This window comes from Seriola dumerili, unplaced genomic scaffold (assembly GCF_002260705.1).
Source record: "Seriola dumerili isolate Sdu_G_001 unplaced genomic scaffold, Sdu_1.0 BDQW01000052.1, whole genome shotgun sequence".
Classification (NCBI taxonomy): domain Eukaryota; kingdom Metazoa; phylum Chordata; class Actinopteri; order Carangiformes; family Carangidae; genus Seriola; species Seriola dumerili.
In genome coordinates this window covers 17,245,212-17,268,020 of record NW_019174307.1, presented here as the reverse complement: position 1 = coordinate 17,268,020, position 22,809 = coordinate 17,245,212, and the positions used below count along the sequence as shown (strand labels likewise).

General features: G+C 43.0%; 1 long non-coding RNA gene across 1 annotated transcript in view; it reads right to left on the bottom strand.

Moving 5' to 3' along the window:
* Window positions 1–373: 373 nt before the first annotated feature.
* Window positions 374–22,809, bottom strand: part of LOC111218521 — a 104,477-nt gene continuing 82,041 nt past the window's right edge. The window contains exons 2-3 of the long non-coding RNA XR_002664982.1: window positions 20,120–20,171; window positions 374–992 (exon numbers count right to left, since the gene is read on the bottom strand). This is a non-coding gene — a long non-coding RNA (uncharacterized LOC111218521). The remainder of the gene's footprint in view (window positions 993–20,119; window positions 20,172–22,809) is intronic.

The window sequence follows — 22,809 nt, the reverse complement described above, 5'->3', positions numbered from 1 at the left end:
TGGGGGTGAGGGGGGCAGAGGGTGGTGGGGGGGCTGTGGGTCCATGCCAAGACGGCCCATGAGGGCAATGTGGCACGACCAAGAGGAAGGAGCCAGTTGGATGGCTGAAGTGTAAGAGCTGGGAGCAGAACAATTACAGCAGTCACTTACCATCACAGTGTCTGGTTGAGGCAATGGCACAGCAGGACGCCGCAGGGCAAGAATGAAGCTTTCATCCAGCTGGTATCACAAGATCATGCTGGTCATGCCAGAAATGACAAAACAATATGCTGAGCCCACTAAAAGGTTTTAAACATGTTTTTTTTATTTTTATTGTTTAATAATTAAAACTTACAAATTTTACATTAGAGATATAATGGATCCATGTGTGGATAGCAGTTATGTGAAAGGAGATTCAGGATCTGATGTAAAAATCTGATACTTCATGTCATTTAACTTGTCTCTTTTCAACTGGATTCGTATGCTCAACCTCAACATGTGTCATTTGGCATCTGTCACAGTTTTTGGAAGGTCCGATAGCAGACATGACAAACATTAAAAGTCGAACACTGCTGATATTTTGTCAGCTTTCAAAATAAAATGTAACATTCTTCAGCTAACGAAATACTTCAGGTCCAGATGGAGAATGTGACTAGAGTGAAAAAAAAACTACATGTGCCAAAATAACCACCCACAGACATGGGCTGGGCATTCAAACGCATGCATCTACACAGATGCTAACATATAACATATCTGCATGCAAAGAGTTACACACAGGCACACACACACGTATGCACACACAGAGCTGAGGCAGCTGACCGCATCTGCCCCTCGTCCTCAGGTTCAGTGGTGGCGACTCCTGCAGCCTCACCTCCCCCTGTCACGTCTGATTCTCCTGGTAGGATCCATCATCTGGCTGGCAGTCTGGGTGCCAGTCAGCTGCTTCCCAGGGGAATCCCAGGCGTTGGGAGCTGGGAGGCACTGGGCTGAAGCCTCCCCAGCCTCGGCAGCAGCTGTGTGGGAGACAGAGAGAGGTGCGGCACAGATGTGGGAGTCTGGAGCCAACAGAAGGTATGGCTGATTTCAATGTCGGCCATATTTGTTATTCCACCTTTTCCTGGGAGGAAGAAGCAGGCCCTTGATCTGACTCACAGCTAAACACTTAGCTTTTGTTCCAGAGATGAATAACTGCAAGGAGAACGAGGCGTGAGGGAAAACGAGGTAGAAAAGGAAAAAAAGAGAAAAAAAAAAGACTTGGGGCCAGAGGAGAAATCCGGTGACCGAGTGCAGAGTGAGGCTGGTCATTTTATTCCCCGCTGAGCCTGTATTACAGAACAAGAGCCTGTGAGCCGTGACACACCTTCCCCTTTGCTGCAATTCCTTGAAGCCACCGACAAACTTACACTCATCACACACCACGTCAAAACATAGCAGAGCAATTTATACATCTTAATCTATGAGTAAAAATCTTTTTACATGTTCATTCTCTACATTCACAAAAAGAAATAAAGTCTACATTAAATTGAATTTGTATAAACAGCAAATAAGTTTGGATTTTTATTTTTTTTTTAAACAATAATTGGCTTTAATGACTGAATTTCCTCTCCTGTTACATTTACAAAGGGTGGGAAGGGATTCTGCCCACCATAAACAAACTTGCCCTGCTGACTCTCTGTGGACCCATGTGATGAATAGTACCAGTCAAAATCATCGCTAACGCTCATAACCAGATTTTCACAGGGAATTTTGCACAACTTCATTTCGTAGTAACACTATCCACCTTGTAAAAATGAACACCCTCTTCTAACAGCACAAGTGAGAAATGGGATAGTCTTCCCACTGAGTTCCCAGATGTAGGATTGCCATTGTATTCACACACCCGGTGTTAGCCCAAGACGGCACCCTCAAATACAGCTCTGTCTTGGCTTTGCAGAAAAAACAAGACTGTGATATGGAAGAGGTGGCAGTGTGAAGCTGTCAGTACAAAATGCTTGTTTATACTAGAATAACCCCGAAAAGCGCAATTCGATTTGAAATCTGACAGTCTCTTCTCGTGTTGCATTTAAAAACCATTGTCCTAATAAATATTTGAGTTCCCATGATGTGCCAAATGCTAGAAAACACTCTGCATGTGTATGTGTGTGTGTGTGTGTGTGTGTGTGTGTGTGTGTGTGTGTGTGTGTGTGCAGTACAGCGGAGCAGAGTACATCTGCAGTAGCAAGGAAACAGGCTGTTAGCATACAGCTTTGACAACTCCATCAGGCCAGTCTCAAGGTAGCTGTCAATCACAACAAATCATCTCATCCCTCAGCGCTGCGAGGACTTCTCTCCACTACTACACACATGACAGGCCCCTACAGCTCTATTTACCCATGCACACCCTCCTGGTGCTAGTGGATTTGTAATTAGAAAACGAGAGAAAGAGAAAAGAGTCGTGGGGGTAGGTGGTAAAAGTAAGTCAGTTACAAGTTTGGATACAAAGCAAGTGAATGGTGCCTTTTCACCAGCGATGTTGGCATTTGAAGGGCGGGCTGGCACTTGCGTGGTGGCGGTGCATTGAAAAGCAAAGGCATTCTCATTCACTCTCCTATTTTCGGGGGCAATTTGAGCGTGTGTGTGTTTGTGTTCATGTGTGTGTGTGTGTGTGTGGTGGGGGGTGGGGGGGGGTGGGGGTGTCACACACAGTCCTGATTTGCAAGACTCATTTTCAGTTATCTATAATTAGATTAATGTGGTGATGGCATAGCACAAAGCCAGGCCCACTCCACTTCCATCTGAGAGCATATGAATTAGGGAATAAACACTTCTCTCTATTCCAGGCAGAGAAAGTGGTGGAGTGTTTAGCATACCCTTTATGATGGGGAAAGATGTTAATTGTGTGCCATTACCTCTAAACTGTTTGCTTGTTGTATTAATCACTGTGCTAATTGATGCAGAAATAAAATTGTTGCCACGGGCGAGGAAGGGAGTGAACCAGAGTCAGGGATGGCAGATAAAAGATTATCGTGGTAAACATATGGAGATGGCACCGCTTTGAAAGACTGCTCTATATGCCCACCAGCACCGCATGGGATGATGGGTGGAGTGCCAATAGCAGCACAATGCAAGGTTTATGCAGAATGAAACAAAGCATGTTCGGTAGGTTTGTCTGCATATTTAGCAGAAGACAATACCTTACTGTAGACAGAGTGACTTTTATTGTATGATAATCTGGACCCCGCCGTAATTGAATTTACACTATAAAATATACACAGGCCTGTGGCTAGATTTTGATCATAAAAGAGCCCTGGAATTATTGACACAGTCAGTGCCTTGCTTGCCTGATTTAAACTACAATGTTGCCTCCAAATGGATCTCTTGATGTTGTATTTACATCATTGGAAGTCAAGTGCAGGATGCATACAATATACAACATACAGTGACTGACAGCAGAATTTATGTGGCCTTTGTTTTCAATTCCAAAGATGGTGAATGAGGGTTTGTTTGTATTTTTTACCTTCTTTAAAAATTCAAAAAGCATAGACATTGTAAAATGAATGTAACACATTGAAATTTAAAAACTGACCTATGTGGGCCCACGGGCGTCACACTGGGGGGAACAGTGGAGCTAACTACCTCGGCCCCCTCAGAAGATGCCTGGAATTAAAAGCTCAGTAAAAGCTCGGGCTCCTTTCGAGCCTCCCGTGAGCTCTTCCTCCTCTGAAAGGAGTACAAGGTTAAGTCCACTCCACCAATAGGGATGGACGAAGACAGTTCACCTACAAACTTGGTACTTGCGCTGAACTTCTTGGTAATCATGTCTTCATCATGCCCTGAAGAAGTGAAGTCAGGCTTCAAAAAAAAGAAAAAAGGAAGTAAGACAGAAGCAAGAAAGAAAGCAATTTGAAAAAAAAATCACTCAATCACAAATCACAATTTCCTAGCATTATTTTGGAATAGCTTGATATTGGTATTATGGATTGACAGCAATCGTTAGCTTACTGATCAATTAGGCAGCTCTGTCCTCATTTTCAGAAATAGCTACAGAGAGAGGATCAGAAGCAGGTCACCATCATCATTATCACCATTAAGCCATGATAAAGACCTAAAAACCATGAGGGAAATACTATCCTATAATGTTCCCTAATGTTCATAGTAGTAGTGTTGCATTGTAATAATGAAAGCGGAGAGCAGAAATATGCTGAGATGAATTACATATTATTCTAAAACCAGATTCTCGTTTTTTTCAGAACATCTTCAAAATCAAAGAATTTCCAAAGTTTTCTGTGTGAGATTTAGCAGGTAAAAAGAATGTGCAGGTGCCAACTTAAAGTACAGAGGCTTTAATGTGCGGCTGTATGCCTCATTGCCTTACCAGCCTCCAGTGTGAACAGGGGGTAAACAGAGGCAGCCATTTAAAGAACCATGAGTCCATAAGGAGCAGGCAGTGAATGAAGAGATTCAGAGAGAGCTTCAGAGGCCCTCACCAGTGGACCAGCCGCTGCCTCTAAACCTGCTGTGTTTTTGTATGCAGATTCCCCTTGTCAGAATTCATTTATTCAAAGGGAGTTATCTGAGAGAGCGGGTTATGAGACAAAAATAGTGGCATTCACATTCGTCTTGAAAAACATTTGGAATGCTAATGCCATGAGAACATGCCGTTTATGTGCTTGTGTTTGCGTAAGAATCTGATCCAGCGCTCCGTTGGCTCGCCGGCCAAAAGGCGCAGTTCACATAGACAGGAGAGCACTGATACTGCTTACAGGGTTCAATGAATCTAAATCTGCTCTTCGGGAACATTTTTTTTTTTTATTGCCAGGAACATTTACTACTGGAACTCACCATATGCAGCAGTTTGATCTTCGAGCAAAAGGCTAAAAAATCCATATTTTTTTAAAGGGTCATTAGATCATTCTGATCGCAGCCAATGTTCATACAATTGCACCCTTGTTTATCAAAATAGATGTCCTTGGTGATGATGACAAAATTGCCTGTCCTAAACTAAGAAACGATAAATCTCCAGCATTTCACAATAGCCTGAACCATGGCGTCACTATCTTGTTCTCTCTGTGTTTCTCTCCCTCTCCCCCGCTTTCTTTTGCTCTGCACAGGTGGTAGGAGCTTCCTGGTAGAGTCTTTCTCATTCCTTTTTGTTCCCCTCCAATTGCTCTGATCGGGAGCTGTTGATGATGATGACAGTTCTGGCTGTCCATTGATTTGCTGTGGCCCCTAGTCGCGAGTTCACAGCAGATGACACTCTTCCTTTGGCTTTAATTAGAGCTGCCCCATCTTCTCTTCTTTCCTGCCCTGGATGTGGTTCGACACATGAACACAAAAAGCTCCTACACACAAAACTCCCTGCTAGGAAACAGCCAACACTTGCCTAGTGGAGCTAGTATTTAGTGTCTTGACTACAAACCTGCGTGGTCAAGAAAGGATTTTTTTTTTCTAGCACTATAAATAAAACAACGACCAGATGCTTAGCACTGTATTCCCGCATAGACATGATCATGAACCCATTAATGCACATGTGCAATAATGTATACACACTGTGCCTGTTTATTATCCTGATCCACACAAGTCTAATCATAAGAAAACTATCATTAAACTGGAGGGATGATACATTTTTATTCATCCTTATATCACCCACGAGGCACAGTCCTCCCTCTGCTGTGCCAGGATATACATGGGCCTCATCTTACCATCTGTCCCAGACATGAGCCACCACTCCAGACCTGGGTGGGAAGAAGGGGGGAGAGAGAATCCCTGGTCTGGGCAGGGGTTATTATCTCAGTGGTCATGGGTCCTTGCACATATTTCATGGTTGCTCTCAGGGTGTCTTCTCACAGCCATTAGCAGACCATATTCATTTAAAGCACTTGTGGGTCACTTGTGGCCTGCACTCTGTTACTCTTTCGGTGTTGGAAAAACAAATGAGGTAAATGAGATGAGATCTGAAGGGATGTCAAAACACAAACAACATTCAGTTATGTTTAGTACAGCTCTGGCTTTTTCTTTTTTTTATATTTCCTTACAGCCCTCTCTCTCTTTTTCTTTATCTCTTTCTCTCTGTAGAGAGGCAGTGGCAGTTTCTTAGCCACTGACATGGAGATGCAGTTCCAGAATGGGTCTTAAGACACGGACAGATAAATCAAAGAGTCCTCTGCCAGGTGCTGTTAACCTGCCATTGAGTTTTTGGAACTAGCCAGTTCTCCTCAGTGTCTGTTTTAGTTGATATGTGTTGGACGCTGGTTGGCGAGGAAGCGGTCTGACCTTGGTTTATAGAAATTAAAGATTTCACTTACTTACTGTGGTTTCGTCTTAATGTCTTGTGCATCAAACATGTATTTAACTTGCACAAGCAAAAGATAATGAGGCTGACAACACCAGTTCAAAACAAAGCGAAGATAAATGTTGCAGTTCATGTTGCAACTTTTGTTCTTAAATTTGTATTCCACGCATGTAAGACTGTTAATGAGGTTCACAGTGGCATTAAAATGGTCGGCTAGCACGCTCCCTTTGTCTTTCTATGACAGTTTGGGTTCAGAAATACATACTGTTGACTAATTATTTCCTCCGACGGTGGTGCAGATCATATGTGCATGTCAGGGTCAGCTGCTTTCACCTGACGACAGTCTGTGTGATGCGTTTCAATAGAACTTTTGGATATAAAGCGCGAGGCACCAGTCAGGCTTTGTTGACAATAGTTTTTTTATTTTAAAGAGTGCCAGGGCCAATTGAAGACCCAGATGGCTGAAGACACTCGTTACTGTAAGGGAAGGTTTGAGAAAGCAAAACAAGAGCAGCCTTACCTCTTGATGATTATCCTGTCAAGCCATGATCCCGACAAACCTCCTGAAAATGTGGGCATGATGACTTGGGTCCATGGACATGCAAGTACAGTACCACACAGACACAGACACACACAGATCTTAAAACATGTGCTCAGATAGAGAATGTAATAATGCTAAAATGAACATGCTTGACTGCATGCTTGCAGACAAGCACATAATCAATGCAGTCATACAGCAGGGCTGACCAGTGGGGGGGCATGACCTGACAGGTGACCCATGTATGTCTCCACTAGTGCCAGAGCATGCCTGTGAGAGTGTGTGTGTGTGTGTGTGTGTGTGTGTGTGTGTGTGTGTGTGTGTGTGTGTGTGTGTGTGTGTGTGTGTGTCTATCAGAGTGAAAGTCAGCTGGTCATCCATGCGAGCATAGTATATTTCAGTTTACAAGTTTAGCAGGCTCGGTGCAAAGTAGTACAGACAACACTGACAATGTACAGTATAGTGCATCATGTTCCCCTCACTAATTAACCCTCGCAGCAGCTCAACTCCAATGGTCCCAGACCTCTGTATCAAACCACCCTCTGACCAGAACAGCCTAAGTTTAGAGCTGAAGACCCCCTAATGACAGTAGTAGAGAACAGAGTGGAAGTCCTGCCATAAAGCCAATCAGAGGAGTCCTTGTTGGGCCTCATAAATCTCCCACTTTGCAGGGTTACTGGGAGGTCTGGGAAGTGAAGATTTCCCACTTATTATTGCCAGGAAACCCCAGACAACCTTCCCCTGAACTGAGGTCACGCAAGGTTATGACCTTTGGACAATCATCATTGTTGTTTCAGTAACTATGGCAATCAAGCACCTCAGTGATGTGAAATTCACACCGTCTGTTATACACATAACACAGATGGGGTCGATCTTTACATAGACTATAATAAAGATCATATACTCACTATATAATGATTAATTTCCCTTTGAGAATGTAATGTATTTGAGCAAGTGTAATAAAATAAATACATTTATTTATCATCAGCTCTTCAAATAACTCATCATCAGAGATAATACAAGCTTAGTTTTAGCTGCTGTTGTCTAGATATATGATTGTTTGATTGGACACCCATTAGCGTTTTCACTGTGTGTGTGTGTGTATGTGTGTGTGTGTGTATGTGTGTGTGTGTGTATGTGTGTGTGTGTGTATGTGTGTGTGTGTGTATGTGTGTGTGTGTGTGTGTGTTTGTTTGTTTGTTTGTGTTTGAATACGTTATTTTCAAAGCCCTCAAAAAGATTTGTGCCAATGTTCCTGCAGACACCTTAACAGGCATGAGACACATTTCCAGTGGGACACCAACCATCTCTTTCTATCTCAGCGGAGAGCAATGCTCCAGTGCCAGCCTGGTGCCATCAGCACAGGGATAAGCTTTTTGACAGAACATCGACAAGCTTTCAGAGTCTCCTGAGGCCATTCCAGACCTGAGAGGATCAGCGGGCTTCCAACAAGTGGTCTTCAGGGCAGCACAGGCTCTCATACTGTGAGGGTCTCTCTGACAACTGAACCACAAGAAAGTATGTGGCAGGAGCCAAGGACCAATTACAAACTGTATCAAGGGCGCGTCAATTTTCCCTGTATTTAGTGCTATCATTTCAGTTGGTAAAAACACAAAATGCGACACAACATTTCTTTTTATGACGACAAGAGTGCCATTTAAAGAGAAGGTGTAATAATAATAATAAATATTATGACAAAAAAAGCAGGACACAAACCGTAATGAGAAGAATCTATAATCCCATTTGTTTTAGAGAGAGTTGTTTTAAACCACCTGCTCATTTTCCACATTCACCACAAAATTTACAGCACAGGATAAATAAAACGAACCTTTCACCTCGAGCACTTAAAAAAGTTTCCCCCAAAATATCAAAACGTCTTTTTATGACTTCTGTTCCACTTCTAGTTCTTGTAACAGCCATATAGGCCATGCCAAATGTGCCCAGAAATAAGCTGGGCCTCCCCACTGTCTCTGAGATTGCCCACCCAGGAGTCTGGCACACGCCACAGCGAGCAGGAGGCCCTCTGGATTACAGTAATACACACTATCTCATAATGGAAAGCTGCCGTGCACATTTCCCTCTCTCCGCCCTCATTGTCCACACTACCAACTGCACAATCAGGATATGAGACTGTGATTGCACCCGTTAGCATCTGTGAGCTTGCTGGTGCGCTGCCCTCCCCCTCCTTTTTCTGGGTTGGGGACTGCTTGGCTCCTACAAGGTAAAACAATCAGTAAAAAAAAAACAAACTAGGTGCTCTATTCTATCATGACATGTAAAAATTTAACTGTAAACTAAAACTAGCTAAAAATACCCTGAACTCTTAGACATGAGTGGCTTGATTAATTTCAGGCAGCAGAGGTCGTGGGTCATAAGGAAACAATGGCATGAGCATACTTAACCTGAGATACTAACATGGTTAAATAAACAGTCAAGCTGGCCTGTTTGGACCCGCCACACTGTAGGCAAACTCCGCCACTTTCCCTCTAACCCTGTAATCACCAGAAGCTGTAATTAATTGGGAGGCTGACCCACAGTTCAGGGCAGTGAAGGGGACAGCCAGACAAAGTTGAATTGCCATTAAGAGGAAAGGGAGGTTGAGGGGAAGAGAGAGCCACCCAGTCCTCCATGGGAGGCTAACAAAGGTGCAGGTGGGGCACGGGGAGCAGAGGTGCACTCTGGCCAGAATTTAGACCACCAGGTTACCTCAGACTTTTCATAATTGCACCATAGAGGTCATTTACTCCACTAAGTGGCTTGCCTACCGACCCTGTCGGTGCGCGCACGCTAATCAGCCTTGGTGCTCTGAACAATGGACCATGTGCGCCTCTGAGTGTTGTGGGAGGAGTAGGGGTAACCAGTAGACCACCACTGATCAACATGGACGAGATGTTTCAAAAGGACACAAAAGCTCTGAAAGGGGGAGAACATGAGGAGAGGCCAGAGGCAGACAGACGGACGGGGAAGGGTCCGCTAAAGTTGCAGACTGGCACGTCCTCAGACCTGTATTTATCCAGGAGGTTCAAGAGGATAAAGGCGGATACAGTGACACTTAGGAAAAGCGCAGAACAGATGCTTTCTCACACAAGGACAAAGAGGATTTGAGGACATTTACAAACCACAAGTCTCAGATATCCACTTTATTAAAATTATTATTATTGGCTTTTCACTTTCATTTGCTGTTACAGCTCAGGCCACTGTATTGTATTTCAATGATACGTCACTAAAACTTAAGAAATGCATGTGAACAGTACATCAGCCTACATCAGCATAGGAGTCCCTTTGTCACTGAGGATGACGTTTGTGTTAGCAGTTTCTGCTAACTGCTAACATCTAGATCACAGTAACATAATGTTGTTGCTGCTGGTTCTTGTGCTCATGGCTTGCGGAGATGTTAACCAGATGTTAAGGAGCATATTTTTTTGTCCATCAAATAGGCTTATGTAACATAACGTAATAAAAACGATCTGTCCTAATTAGAACGGCGCTGCCCCCCCCCCGCTACACAGGAGCTCTGTTGTTCTTTCCTATGATATATATGTACATTGCCAACAAGCCAATCAGCCCTGCCAACAGAAGCAGTGGAAGCAAAGAGAGCCATTAAAGGCCCGGCCCCAGCTACAAAAACAAAACCTATCCACCTGAGACCACAGAGGGACAGGATGCAGGCTACTTATAGCAACCCAAAACCAACCCACAAGAATAGCAGGAAAAACGACTCGGTATGGGAGCTGCACTAAGGCTTTTGAAGTGCGCCACCTCTAAACTATTCTAATACACCACCCCGGCATCTTTAAAGGCAGGTTATCCTCCACGGCCGTGTGTCCTGTTGTGGACGAATTGTTTCCTCTTTCACTTTGCCTCTATTTCCCAGCAGAAACTGACACTGTTTTATTGTTCTCCTGGGCCTCACTGTTGTCTGAGGGGAGCACAGGAGGGAGAGGACCTCTCGCTGTTCTCCTGTTGGCGAGGGAGGATGGTAAGTAAGTCACACAGGTGATGCAGAGGGTGGTTATCCCTGCAGAATCTGCAGGAGGATGACCCCCTGCTTATTGCAACCATTTCCTCTATCCTCAAGGTTGTGACCTCACAATGCCCTCTTACCTAAGAATGGACCATTAGAGTAATTAATCAGTCAGTGGTCAGTGATGTCATTGCACAAACATGTCAAAAGTATAGGGAGAACGGTGACATATTTTGTTGTTTTTGGTGTGGTGCTGATGGTTCTGCTCGTAAAACACTACAGATTTATGGTGAGCGACCATGCACCTGCCACTCTGTACAACAGAAAAAAACACAGACTTTTAGAAGTAACTGTGAAGTAAAAGCATCATGCCTGAATTTAAGCAATAATTAATAGATAATTCATGGCTCTGAGGCAACGCATTGGATTTACTGCTGACAGAATATGCCCTAAATTGTAATAAAATATAAATAAAGTGTTTCTTTTATTACCCTTCAACAAAATATGCCATACTCCTGGGGAAGGTAATAGAGGTGATGTCGCATGCTTTACAAAAATATGTATTATATATAAAGAAAAAATGTTTTCACCTCGCTGCCAAGAGCATCGTAACTGAGTATTATCTGTGTAATCTGAGACAGAGGTACAGTACATGTGCTTGCCCTGACTCCTGTGGAGAAGGAGAGCTCATTTTAACACTCAATATCAGGGAATCTAATTGCACCTACAAATCGTTCCTTTTGGCTTGCGTCTCTGGAACATGTCTATGGCAAATAGTGTCACATCACAAGCCCTATCAGGCTCATTAAAGGCACCGTTTCAGATGCTCAGAAACACATCAGCAACAGTGTGATGTAGAGTCTGATTTACTGTGTGTGAGGTTGATCCAGAAAGTGCAGCATAATCCAGAAATAGAAGATTTTCGATCATTTGAAATGATTTGTGTATAATTAATATTTATCCATTTAATAATTAAACGGATATATTTATTTCATTTTTTTGTTTCTCCCGGTTCTGAGTGTTGACCACTATTAATATTCTTTTAATTTCATAATTTACATTTGCAATATTTAAGAGTCAGTTTGTGTTAATCAGTCACATCCTGTTTCAGCCTTTTTCCAATTTAATTGTCTTAGTCGGTTTTCTCATCCCTCTGTTTTTGCTTTTATTTTGTTGAGATTATAATGACAAGATTCTGGCTAAAAAGAGAAGCTGGCCGCTCACCTCTTCATCATTAACTGAGTCTGCACTCCGATGCCTGTGGCCAGATTCCAAATGCGACCGAGGACTTGTGAGTGGCACTGAATTAGGAAGGGGAAAGCGACATTTCAAGAGCTCTAAATAAACAATGAAGTGTGAAATTCTGTAAGACTGAATTACTAACATCTATGTCCCCAGCGCAAAGGCTTTTCCCATCATGGTGCAGTAACCACTGATTTAAATTTAATGGGTGAGTGTTTTAAATGCAGTGAGGGCTCTGTCATCACTCACTTAAAACTGATCCACCACACAAGGCATCGCCCTCACCTTCTCCCCTCCTCTCTTTATCTTACTACATGTATTGTACCGTACATTGTGGCCAGAGAAAGCTCTGGTATTTCCTCTGAGGAGTCTGCTAACGTGCGGGTCAGCACTGGTTTTCTCAGTGCTCAGGCACTGGATCAAAGTGCAGTCTGAATGCTCACTAGAGCCAAAAATATCATTTTTGATTCAGGGTAGAGGTTAATATGTCTCACCTCTAGCAGCTATGGTGTTTACATTCAACACAGACACTGATTGGTCTATTTGATTAGTTTCCGTTGCCTCTTCCACTCATGTACACTATTCCAGTTTCTCTCCATTGTTCATGTGCACGTCTCCCGTTAGTGTTCTAAAACATGGCACATGCAGTAATGCAATAATCAAAACATCAAATGCAGCCATTTTTTTTCACAAAACTATCACATACAAAACATAGTTTGAGAAACACTTAACACAAGTGAAGATACTGAGTAGCCCACAGATTTTACCTGAGAGTTTTGTGCTCATACTTTTCTCAGTCTATAAAGAAGAGTATTTGGTGTTTGTGGGAAAAGAGAGAGAGAGAGAGAGAGAGAGAGAGAGAGAGAAATGCAGAATCATTGAAAGTTTCCCAACATTGCAGTGTCCAGTTGGTCATACTGTAGTGCAGCAGATCAAGACAGGTCTAAGAATAGCAGGAGTCAGTCTTTCACCATATTACAGCAGTTCTTCAAAAAAAGGATTTTTTAAAATTTTTTTATAGAAAGCTTTTTTTATCCAGGGTGTCTGGCCAGGGAAAATATTACAGTCAGTGCAATGCGCATGGAAATCTGCTCCAATCTGTTCCTGATGTAAATAACAGGCAAGATGGTGACAGTGAACAGACTGCCTTGACAAGCTGTTGGTTTTAATTTATTTATGTGAACTTATATTTTGATGCATGTTGTGGAAAATGTTTCTTTTAGCTCTCTTCAGAAAGATTTTCTTTTTCTTTTTGAGGACAGATCAGAACAGAATTTGGAGCTTGCATTTGCTGTTGTGCCGTCTGAAACGCAGCGCTGGCTAAATCTTGTTATCACATGACTCCTAACCTTTGTGCAGATAAATTTTGTGTCAGTACTTGTTGGACAGCAAATTGTCATTCATGTAAATTAAGAGAACTAAACAACAGAACTTAAGCTAATGGAGTATTGCTTGCAGTAATGACAAGAGATGAGAATAATGGATTGTTAGTTTGCTTCATAATGATGCTAGATATCCGGGGACGTGTAGATAGGCACATTAGAAGTCAAAGACTGTTCCAGAATAATAGGAAGGCTCAGAGATAATGTACTCGCACAAGGGGGCCTCGACATTAGCAACAGCCCAGCAGGACTCGGCTTGCACGTGTGCCAATGACGCATTAAATCCTTCAATGACAAAAGATACAAGAAAGGTAACTCTGTAAGCATATTGTTTTGCCACCATCATACACCAGGGCCATACTGTACGCATGCCAGTAACACACGGGGATGTTGAGGTGGTTGGTAAATTGCACATAAAGAGCAAGAAAGACACGTTAAAGTGGAAAAATCATGTGTGAATGTTCATCCTTTATGGACTGGCCTCCTTATTGCCCACATTAATATGAGACTCTTTGCTGTCTGAAAGACAAAGCACAAGCAAAGAAGTGGTAGAAATAATTTCTCACTATTTTAAAACAATTATTTTTTGAAAAAAAAAAAAAAAAAACTACTTGGAAGAGTCAAAAATCTTTAATCAGCCCTCATTGTGATGAAAGCACAGCTCCAGCATGAACCTCACCAGATGAAAACAGGAATAAGACAAAAGAACGAAAGTACAGATGACATTAACTTCTGCTCAAATGAGCACAGTGGGAGAGCACACAAAGTATTTAGCACCGTTCTTTCTGTCTTTTGATGTTGTTTGTCAATTCACAGCATCTACTGCAGTATTTAGTGTCTTCAACCTCGATCTTCCCTGATGGCACGAGTGCAGGGTGAGTGTAATAGTGGCCCTCTCCTTCATTAGATATTAATTTATTCATTACATGTTAACTCTGCAAGACCTTGGAAGGAGATTCCAGGTGACTCTTCTTCATTTGGTCCCCACTGCTCTCCACTGGGCCCAGGCAAATCACAGTAATGCCACACAGTTGGGGAAGTAGAGAGCAAATTATTCAGCTCCATAGAGAGGGACTCTGTGGTAAACACACGGTGGGACGCTTGTGCTGTCATAATTAAATCTGCAAATCCATAAAACCAGGGTGCTTCCACTTTAGTACACAAACATGAGGTGTGGTAAACAGAGGCCCGGAATGAGTACGGTACATACCTTTGAAAATCAAACAAAAATACAAGTGTATATTGAATGTTATATTAATATTATAAGTACACACATGCAAAAATGCACACTGTACATACGAGCACATTATGTCATCTAAGGCATTGCTTTAAACCTAAGAATCAAGTTTTGCTTTATGAGAAATTTTTTTTTATTTGTTTTGTGTTTTCTGTTATTTAGTGCTCAAAAACATATTGCTGAAATGTTAATAATTCTTTGAGATATAAAGAGTGTCAGAAATCAAGGAATAGAGGGAGAGTAAAGGGTTGGGACTTTGTAACTTCCTCATACGAGAGCGAAAGAGCTCTCAATCTTCAACCGAGCCGTGGCAGATCAGAGAAAAAGACGCCAGAGAGCATCAATCCCGGCTTCTCTCAGTTGCCCGTCAATGGGGGAAAATCCCCAGTGAACAGGCAGCCTGGCTAATCCACAGCTAAATGACACCTCCAGATACTAATGCCCAGACTGACCACAGAAGCAATCCGCGGCGACTCCTCCACACATGTACCCACTGATGCTTTTCAGCTCAGGGAACTTAAAAGGGCTGGGGCTGTCTCTGTCTCTCTGTGTGCCACCTGCTTAGCATCCCCGCGCTGCAAGCTGCTATAGAGAGACATCTCCGGCAGAGGAGAAAGGCCCATTGTGTCCAGACGCCTTTGAGGGCATTGTTCTGCTTCACTGAGGCCAGGCCGACATCTGCACCATTCACACTGAAGGAAGTTGTAATCACTCCCCTGCTCTTAGCTCTGTGGCTCCAACTTCATACCAAGAAGGCTTGTGAAGTTGGGCCTGTGGTAAACAACAAGGCGAGAGGAGGGGGAGTGGGTGTATAGGATTTGGAAGGGTGGCTGTTTTTGTTGAGAGGCATCAGTTTAAATAGAAACTCTTACATACCCCCATACAGGCCCCCTGATCCCTTCCCTCCCTTCCAACCCCCAACTTACCCAAGTGCACTCACTCTCCACAATACAAAGCTGGCAACTGATTTACAGAGTTACCACTCCATCAAAAGCACTGATTAACTGCTTGTCTTTCACAAGTAGGGCAAAAGATTTTAAATGTGTCCATGTAAAGTATAAAAATGTCTGGCTGCTGCGTTTTCAAAATGCTCTTTTGCTCCCCTTTCATTAGTAAAAAAGAAAAGGGAAAAAAAGAGGCACTGAATGCCAGGATTGTTTCAGTGGTCAAGTTGAGAAAGGGTTTTGTGTAGTTTTCATTTACATATAATTACACTTTAATGGAAGTCTGACTAGTGTGGGGTAAGAGGCTGGCCATGCGGGCTGCTGAGGAGACCCCCTATGATACAGGATGACAGGCTGTAGTGCAAACTCCATCTCCGGCTAATTAAACGAATCAATTAAGAGACTATTGTTGTAACTGTGTAACTGATGTTCTGTAGTGGCAAAAATGGTCCCTTGGGGAGGTCTTCCAACCATATTAAAAACCCTATCCTCTACATCTCCATCTGATACCAATATAGACACTTATTTGCGCCTTGCTGTCATGTCATTGGAGGCGGGCACATTATGGAAATTGAAACGGAGGGGTTGAGGGGAGCAGGACTAAGCTCAGTGTGAAGCGGCGAGGTTCACTTCCCATCACCCTCCAAGGAGAACTCGCTTCAGCAAACTCCAAAGTCCCTCAAAGTTCCCTAATAGCAGAGCTAGAGCAAGCACACCCAGCTGTGTGCATCCAGTCACTAGGTAAGGGTCGCGCAATTAGCATACTCCTCCCTGCCAGGCAAGTCGCATTGATGCAGATAAATTATCATATTAGATTTACCCTCCTCAGTTCAACTGATTGGCTCCCAAATTGTTTTAGATGGCCGTCATTAATCCTTAGCATAGGCTAAGTGCTTTGGCTTCAGATCTGATTGCGTAGAGGCGCCTAGGGTCAAATTAACAGAATACTAATGCCTGAACTCTATCTCATTTGCAGTGTCAGGATGCTGCTTCTATTATAGGAAACAGAAAAGAGTCAATTGCCATTCATCTAATGTAGGATTTAGAAACTCTCAAGATGATAATTGAGGTCCAAGGTACGAGCTGAGACGATGTTATCAAGTGAGCTCTTTCTCAGTAATTGATGTACAGTTTATATATATATATATATATATATATATATATATACATACTGTATGTGTGTGTATGTGTGTGTGAGAGAGAGAGAGAGAGAGAGAGAGAGGCTATCATCTAAGTAATTATCAAAGAATGCCAAAGCATAGTGGAGTTGCAAAGACAGCCAGAAAAAGTGTGATGCTTCAAATGCAGGAACTAATATCAATATATTTCTATATATTCCTAATAAGAAGTGATCACCAGAGTTACATGTTTCAGAAGCAAAAAGCTGATACAAAGCAGACAGATAAATTGAATACATTACATATTTCTGCTTGGATAATAACCCCCCCCCCCCCAAGCTGCTGTGAATATGCCTGTGTGCAGGGAGACTGACAGATTTATGGACAGAGCAAATCTGAGGACTTGACGGAGGGTCCAGTGGATCCGTGTCACTCCTTTGTCTTTGTAAGCTGACCCTGTTTGTTTAAGGCCCACAGTGCTGGCACCACATGAAGTGGAATGGGGGCTGCTTTGGCGCCTCGGCCGCCCTGGCTCCCGTGGCCAAAGTCAGCATTGGCATGTCGTTGGGACCTTCTGATGGAGATCAAGGGATTATCCCCATCTCACACACCCACACAGAGGGAATTCACATTCATCATATTTACACTAATATGTACCCAATACACCCAGAAAACCTCAAACAACATGGAAAATTACTCTTAAATACTTTTTGTCATCCTACTGCACCAACTAGTCACACGGACCCCAGAGAAGAGCAATCTGAGCAGGGGCATCAGATTCCTTAAGAAGCGGGTGATGATGTCAGAGCCTGGGACCCTCTGAAACAGCACAGACACAGTATAGCTAAAATATCAGTCAGTACCCAGATCCCAGACAAAAATACAGCAGGGGGTCACTGATGGGATGGAATTCAGATCGTATAGACCAACAGAGTTGTTTTACATGTTACTTTTTATCACAGATAAAGTCAATGAAAACGTATTCATTACATTCTTATCATCATCTATCACCTTAACATCAGTTAAAATATCAAATTATGCTTTCTCCAAATGGATCTACAATGTTAATGGACAGTTGAATTACTGAAACTCTAGTGGTATCTAACCATGAAGATAGTAAAAGGTTTTATGTTGCAAGGTCTTACTGCCATCTCAATATACATGAAATAACAGTACCACATACATAGATTGCGAGAAATTTACAATGAAGCACAAAATGTCTTGTATTTTTATGTTCCTAGTGTAAAAGCAGCAAAGGTACATTTACTGAATACACTGGAGTATAAAGAAGAAAAGAGCTGGTTACGGCAGCACCAGAAGCAGCCATCACGGATGAGCACACAAAAATATTAACACAATATCTCAAGAAAAATACATGGCAGTGTTGGATCTCTATGTGGTGCAGCAAATAATTACAGTAACAAAAAAATAACGAGATAAAGTCCAGATTAAAGTGTTAACCGGTGCTGTCGGAATCACAACTTGCAGAAAAGTTTAAATTCAAAACTCTCTCTTAAGGGCATTGATTGCCAGCTCTGTTGCTGGAACTCTATTCATTGTCCTTCAGCTGGCTTCAACTGTATGTGTGAGCACATCTATGTGTGTGTTTAGGTGTGTTTCTTTCTTTTTGCCTCCCAAGTCTCTCTCCCCGCCTCCCTCATACCTGTCATCTGGCAAGGCTAACCCCTGGTAGCTCCCCGCCAAATGCACACACATACACACTCGCACACGCACGTTGTAAATCCCCGCCAAATGCCCGCCCTTCCAGCCCCCTCACACGGCAGCCGGTGTCAGCGAATCAGCTGAACCGTCTCCGCCCCGAGAATAACCCCATGACAGACAGCCCTAGTGGCCTCCCCTTGTCAACGCAGCCTGCCCGCAAAGCTGACAGCCAGGGCACAGGGCGGACAGGCTACTGTACGCAGGAGTTTACACTGGGTTGGGCCTGAAAGGGATGGGCCTTGGGGTAACGATAGAAGAGGGAATGGTGATGTCTGTAGAGACGGGATGTAGCTTAGGATGTGGATAGGGGTTATGTGAGTACAAAGGCAGGACCAGAAGAGAATATAGGGCTTATCATAATGCTAAAGCTAAGGCTAGGAGCCGGATTGAGGATGTGAATAGGATATGTGAGGCTTGGACTTGAAACTTTCTTGAAGCAGGGTTCGTTTTTCACTCTACAACATGGAATAAGCTAAAAAAAATTTAAAAAAAAGAGCTCCAATACATCAGAAAATAGGGATTATAATTGCAGAGGTCAGCTCCTGTCAAGGTTACTGCAGCATTTGGTGTATCGTACTTGGCTGGCAGAGTTGAGTGGTCAGTCCCTGCAGAGCAAAGAGCGAAAGGTTCGGTTTGGCCCGCAGCCGGAAGACTGTCATACTTCTATCCCCTCTATAACAATTCAGATAAGAGGCAGACTACTCTTACTTCTCCTCTGACAAGCCCTCATAAGGAACCCTTACACATTCAAGCAAAAAAATAAAAAATCCATGTTGCATGATGTTTTTGTTGTGTTTTGACAGATAGTTGACGTCCCATTTATATTTAATAATTTGGCTCAGCTTGAGAATCATTCCACATTGAAAAAAAAAAAGAAAGGCATAAAACATTATGATACATTTGTTTCAAAAGTGGGACGTGGGTGACGAGACATAAATGAGAACAGTGACTGCATCTTCTCAAGTCTCTCTGTCATGTGGATGATGATTCCCTTTCTAGCAGTTGGTCTATGAACCGAGCACACATGTGCACACAACACACACATACGCATAACATTATTCATTTTAAATGATGATTTCTTAATCAAGGCATGCATGTACTATGTGGTAAGAGACACTCCTCTTTTCATTCCAATTTGAAAATCTTTTACTGGGTTGCTTATCGCTTTAATATCAAACAATGAAAAAATGTGCAACCCTGCAGCGAAATAAGCAGCACATGCAGGCTCCAGTCTCTGAGGAGAATTATTTTACATAAGAACAAGAGGAGAAATTGATATTCTGTTATCCTGTTATTATTTTAGGTTAGATAACACTAACTAGTCAGTTGCTTAGAAGCAGCAGTGATGAAATCATGTTTGTGCCCTTTGATCTTTTTTATGCTAACTCTGCTAGCAGTTGCACTTTGAATTTAAGAATGAGAACAGCAAGGCTTCCTAGATCGAGACCTAAAGCTATGTTTTTCACAGGAAGGCATTAATTCTTGTTTGTTGGGAAGGGGGGGGGGTCAGATTTCTGAGAACTTGCTCTGTCTGAGCCTTCCTAATAATAGTGTTATAAGAAAAAAGGGCAGGAACTGTCAGAAGCATACATAGAGGTAAGGAAGCAGGGAAGCAGCATGAGGCTTCATAATATGGATCTTCTGATGAAGACAGCGCTTCAAATACAGTTGTAAAATCAAAGAGGAAATCAATTATCATGACTGATATGGTTTTTACTGTACCTGCAGAATGTGGATGTGCAGGTCTCCACTAAGCTGACTGCAAACCTGCGACCTAGGAAACACAAAGATGGAAAGAGTGGGGGAGAGATGGTGATTCACTGCTTACAGTATATGGAGGCTACCACTCATACAAACATGCACAGAAACACACATGCACGCACACAATCACTTACGCCCACTCTAACACCCACATACACACACACACACACACACACCAACTGTGTGGATAAAAAGGGATTGTCACATGACAGATTCCCAGCAGATTGTGCATGCAGAGATCTTAGGTCTTAGCTTCTGTGCCTTTTGACTTGAAGCGCCTACAGAAAGAGAGCACCCTCACAAACACTGGCTGCAGCCGAAATCAAAATTCAGGGTCAGGATTATTTGCTCGGTCAGTAATATCTCAATTTTCAAGGTGCAAAAAAAAAAAAAAAATCTTCTTCAGGGATGATTTAAGTAATATTTCAGGACTTTTTTCAATGGGGTTCCTTTGAAGCTTTCCTTACTAGTAAGCTTTGAAATAAATCAGAGTAGCGCTAATGAAGCCATCAATAGCTAGCTAGATAGATAGATAGATAGATAGATAGATAGATAGATAGATAGATAGATAGATAGATAGATAGATAGATAGATAGATAGATAGATAGAGTGTGCTACATCTTTGAGTCTTCCCAGTAAAGTCCTGATTCTTCCAAGGGTTCACAGTCTTGACATAAATCTCTTAATCCCTTAGCTGTTTATGTGAAATGGTGCAACAACAGGGGTGAGTCCTACTAGACTGTTTCACTGAACTCTACATTTGGCAGAAAGATGGCATTTACCTGGATTTTATCCCTGCAAACCCAAATCTGCCTGCTGTCAGCACGGGTGTAACAGCGACCCGTTACTGTAATTCTAGCATCAATCACTCCTTTGTTGAGCTTTTAATGAATGTGCCCCAGGAAGTTGCGTCCCTTAACTTATGAAGGACTGAGAGTGAGAGGAGCATAAGGTTTGGGCAAGCAAAGGCAGAGCAGAGAGCAGTGGGACTACACGGCTTAAGCCAAATACATATTTATGAGTAGCATCCACCCACAAGCCTGACTTTTCAAACCCAGCCAAGCTCAGGCAGTCATGCAGGCACACAAGCTGGGCCAGAACAGGGCAGGCTGATTGGGCCAGAATCGGCAGGGGTTTGGGTCTCCACTCAACTTTGTTTACGTACCATTGTGTCCTCTTCTTTCAGTGCTGTCCCAATTATTTGGCTGCACAGAGAAATACAGAAAATGAATATCGTAGATGTAAATGAAAGCTGAAATCCTGCAACCTTTATGTAACGGGTGTAAGGTGGGCGGACACAGAGGGACGCGGAGGATGAAAGAAGAGTCGGAGGAGGATCTCTGAGAACTTTTTCTTTCCAGAGGATTTCGAAAAGGGGTTCATCCTTTGAATAATTTCGCTGCTGAGTATCTTCCCCTTCCTGCTGATATTCCTCCTCCCTGTGATCTCGTGACCCTTTCCAATTCAAGGTCATTGTGTGAGTACTTAAGATCTGGAAGAAGGAGCGCTCAGAAGAAATGCGCTCCGATAGCAGCGGATTGGCGGAGCAGCGCAGTGGATCGGTTATCGACTGGGCCCATCCAGTACGGCTACAACCGCCACAGTTCGGTCTCCTTCACCCACTTCTTCAAGGCTGCCTTTAATCTCTCCCCGTGCCTCCCCAGTCCACGCCTTTGATGTGGTGATGCCCTTCCTTCACTTACTCAATATTTGATCTATCTCACTTCATACTGCTAAATCCAGTTGAAGTGGATTCGCATAGACAGGGCGCTCCCTCTCTTCCTTTAGTTATTCCTCGTCTTTCTTGCTTCTCTCATGTTCAACAAAATGACCACCTAACCCACTACAGAAAATCACTTTCTCCCTCGTCATGAAATACGGAGCTGACGACGGTGTTAATTGATAGAACAGTCAATTGCTTCTGCCTCAACACAAAGTACACAGACGCTCAGCTGGACATGTAAACAGGTTGAAATCCATGCTGCACGAGCTTCCTCTCTCTCTCTCTCTCTCTCTCACACACACAAACATATTGCTATGTCTTAATAAAAGTCAACCAGCTGCTGTGCTCCCACCCACCATGTTAAGCCAGAGGTGTAAGTATCAACTCTCATCTCCTCCCTGCCTGCACCCACAGACGAGCCTACGAAATAGAAACAAGATACAGAATTACTGCCTGTTTACTTCAACTGGAGACCTAACACATGTTGTGTGGGAAGATAGACTTTGTTGTCAGCATGAGAAAAAAAGAAAAAAAGAAAAAAGAAGCTCTGGCTGTATTTTCATAAACATAACAGATGTTTTGCAATATAACAGACCAAATTCTGAAAGCGTGCAGTCCCTATCATACAGTTCTCAGGCTACTGTTGACTGGCTGTGTGTATATAATTGCTGTCTCTTTATGGCGCGCGGTAGTCGGTGTCAAAGAGTGACCCTGCGGCCCATTCCCAAGCCTTCTCTTCGTCAGGATGGCGAGGAGACATCTACCATATGGCCTAGCCTTCTGCATCCTTGTCCCTGCATAATCACGAGACCAATACTGTATGCAGGGCAACAATTCAACTGAAACAAAAAAAAAAAAAAACACAATAGAACCTCCAAAAGAACACATCCTACACTGAGAGAGGCGAGGGAGCTTTCCATTGTGTTTT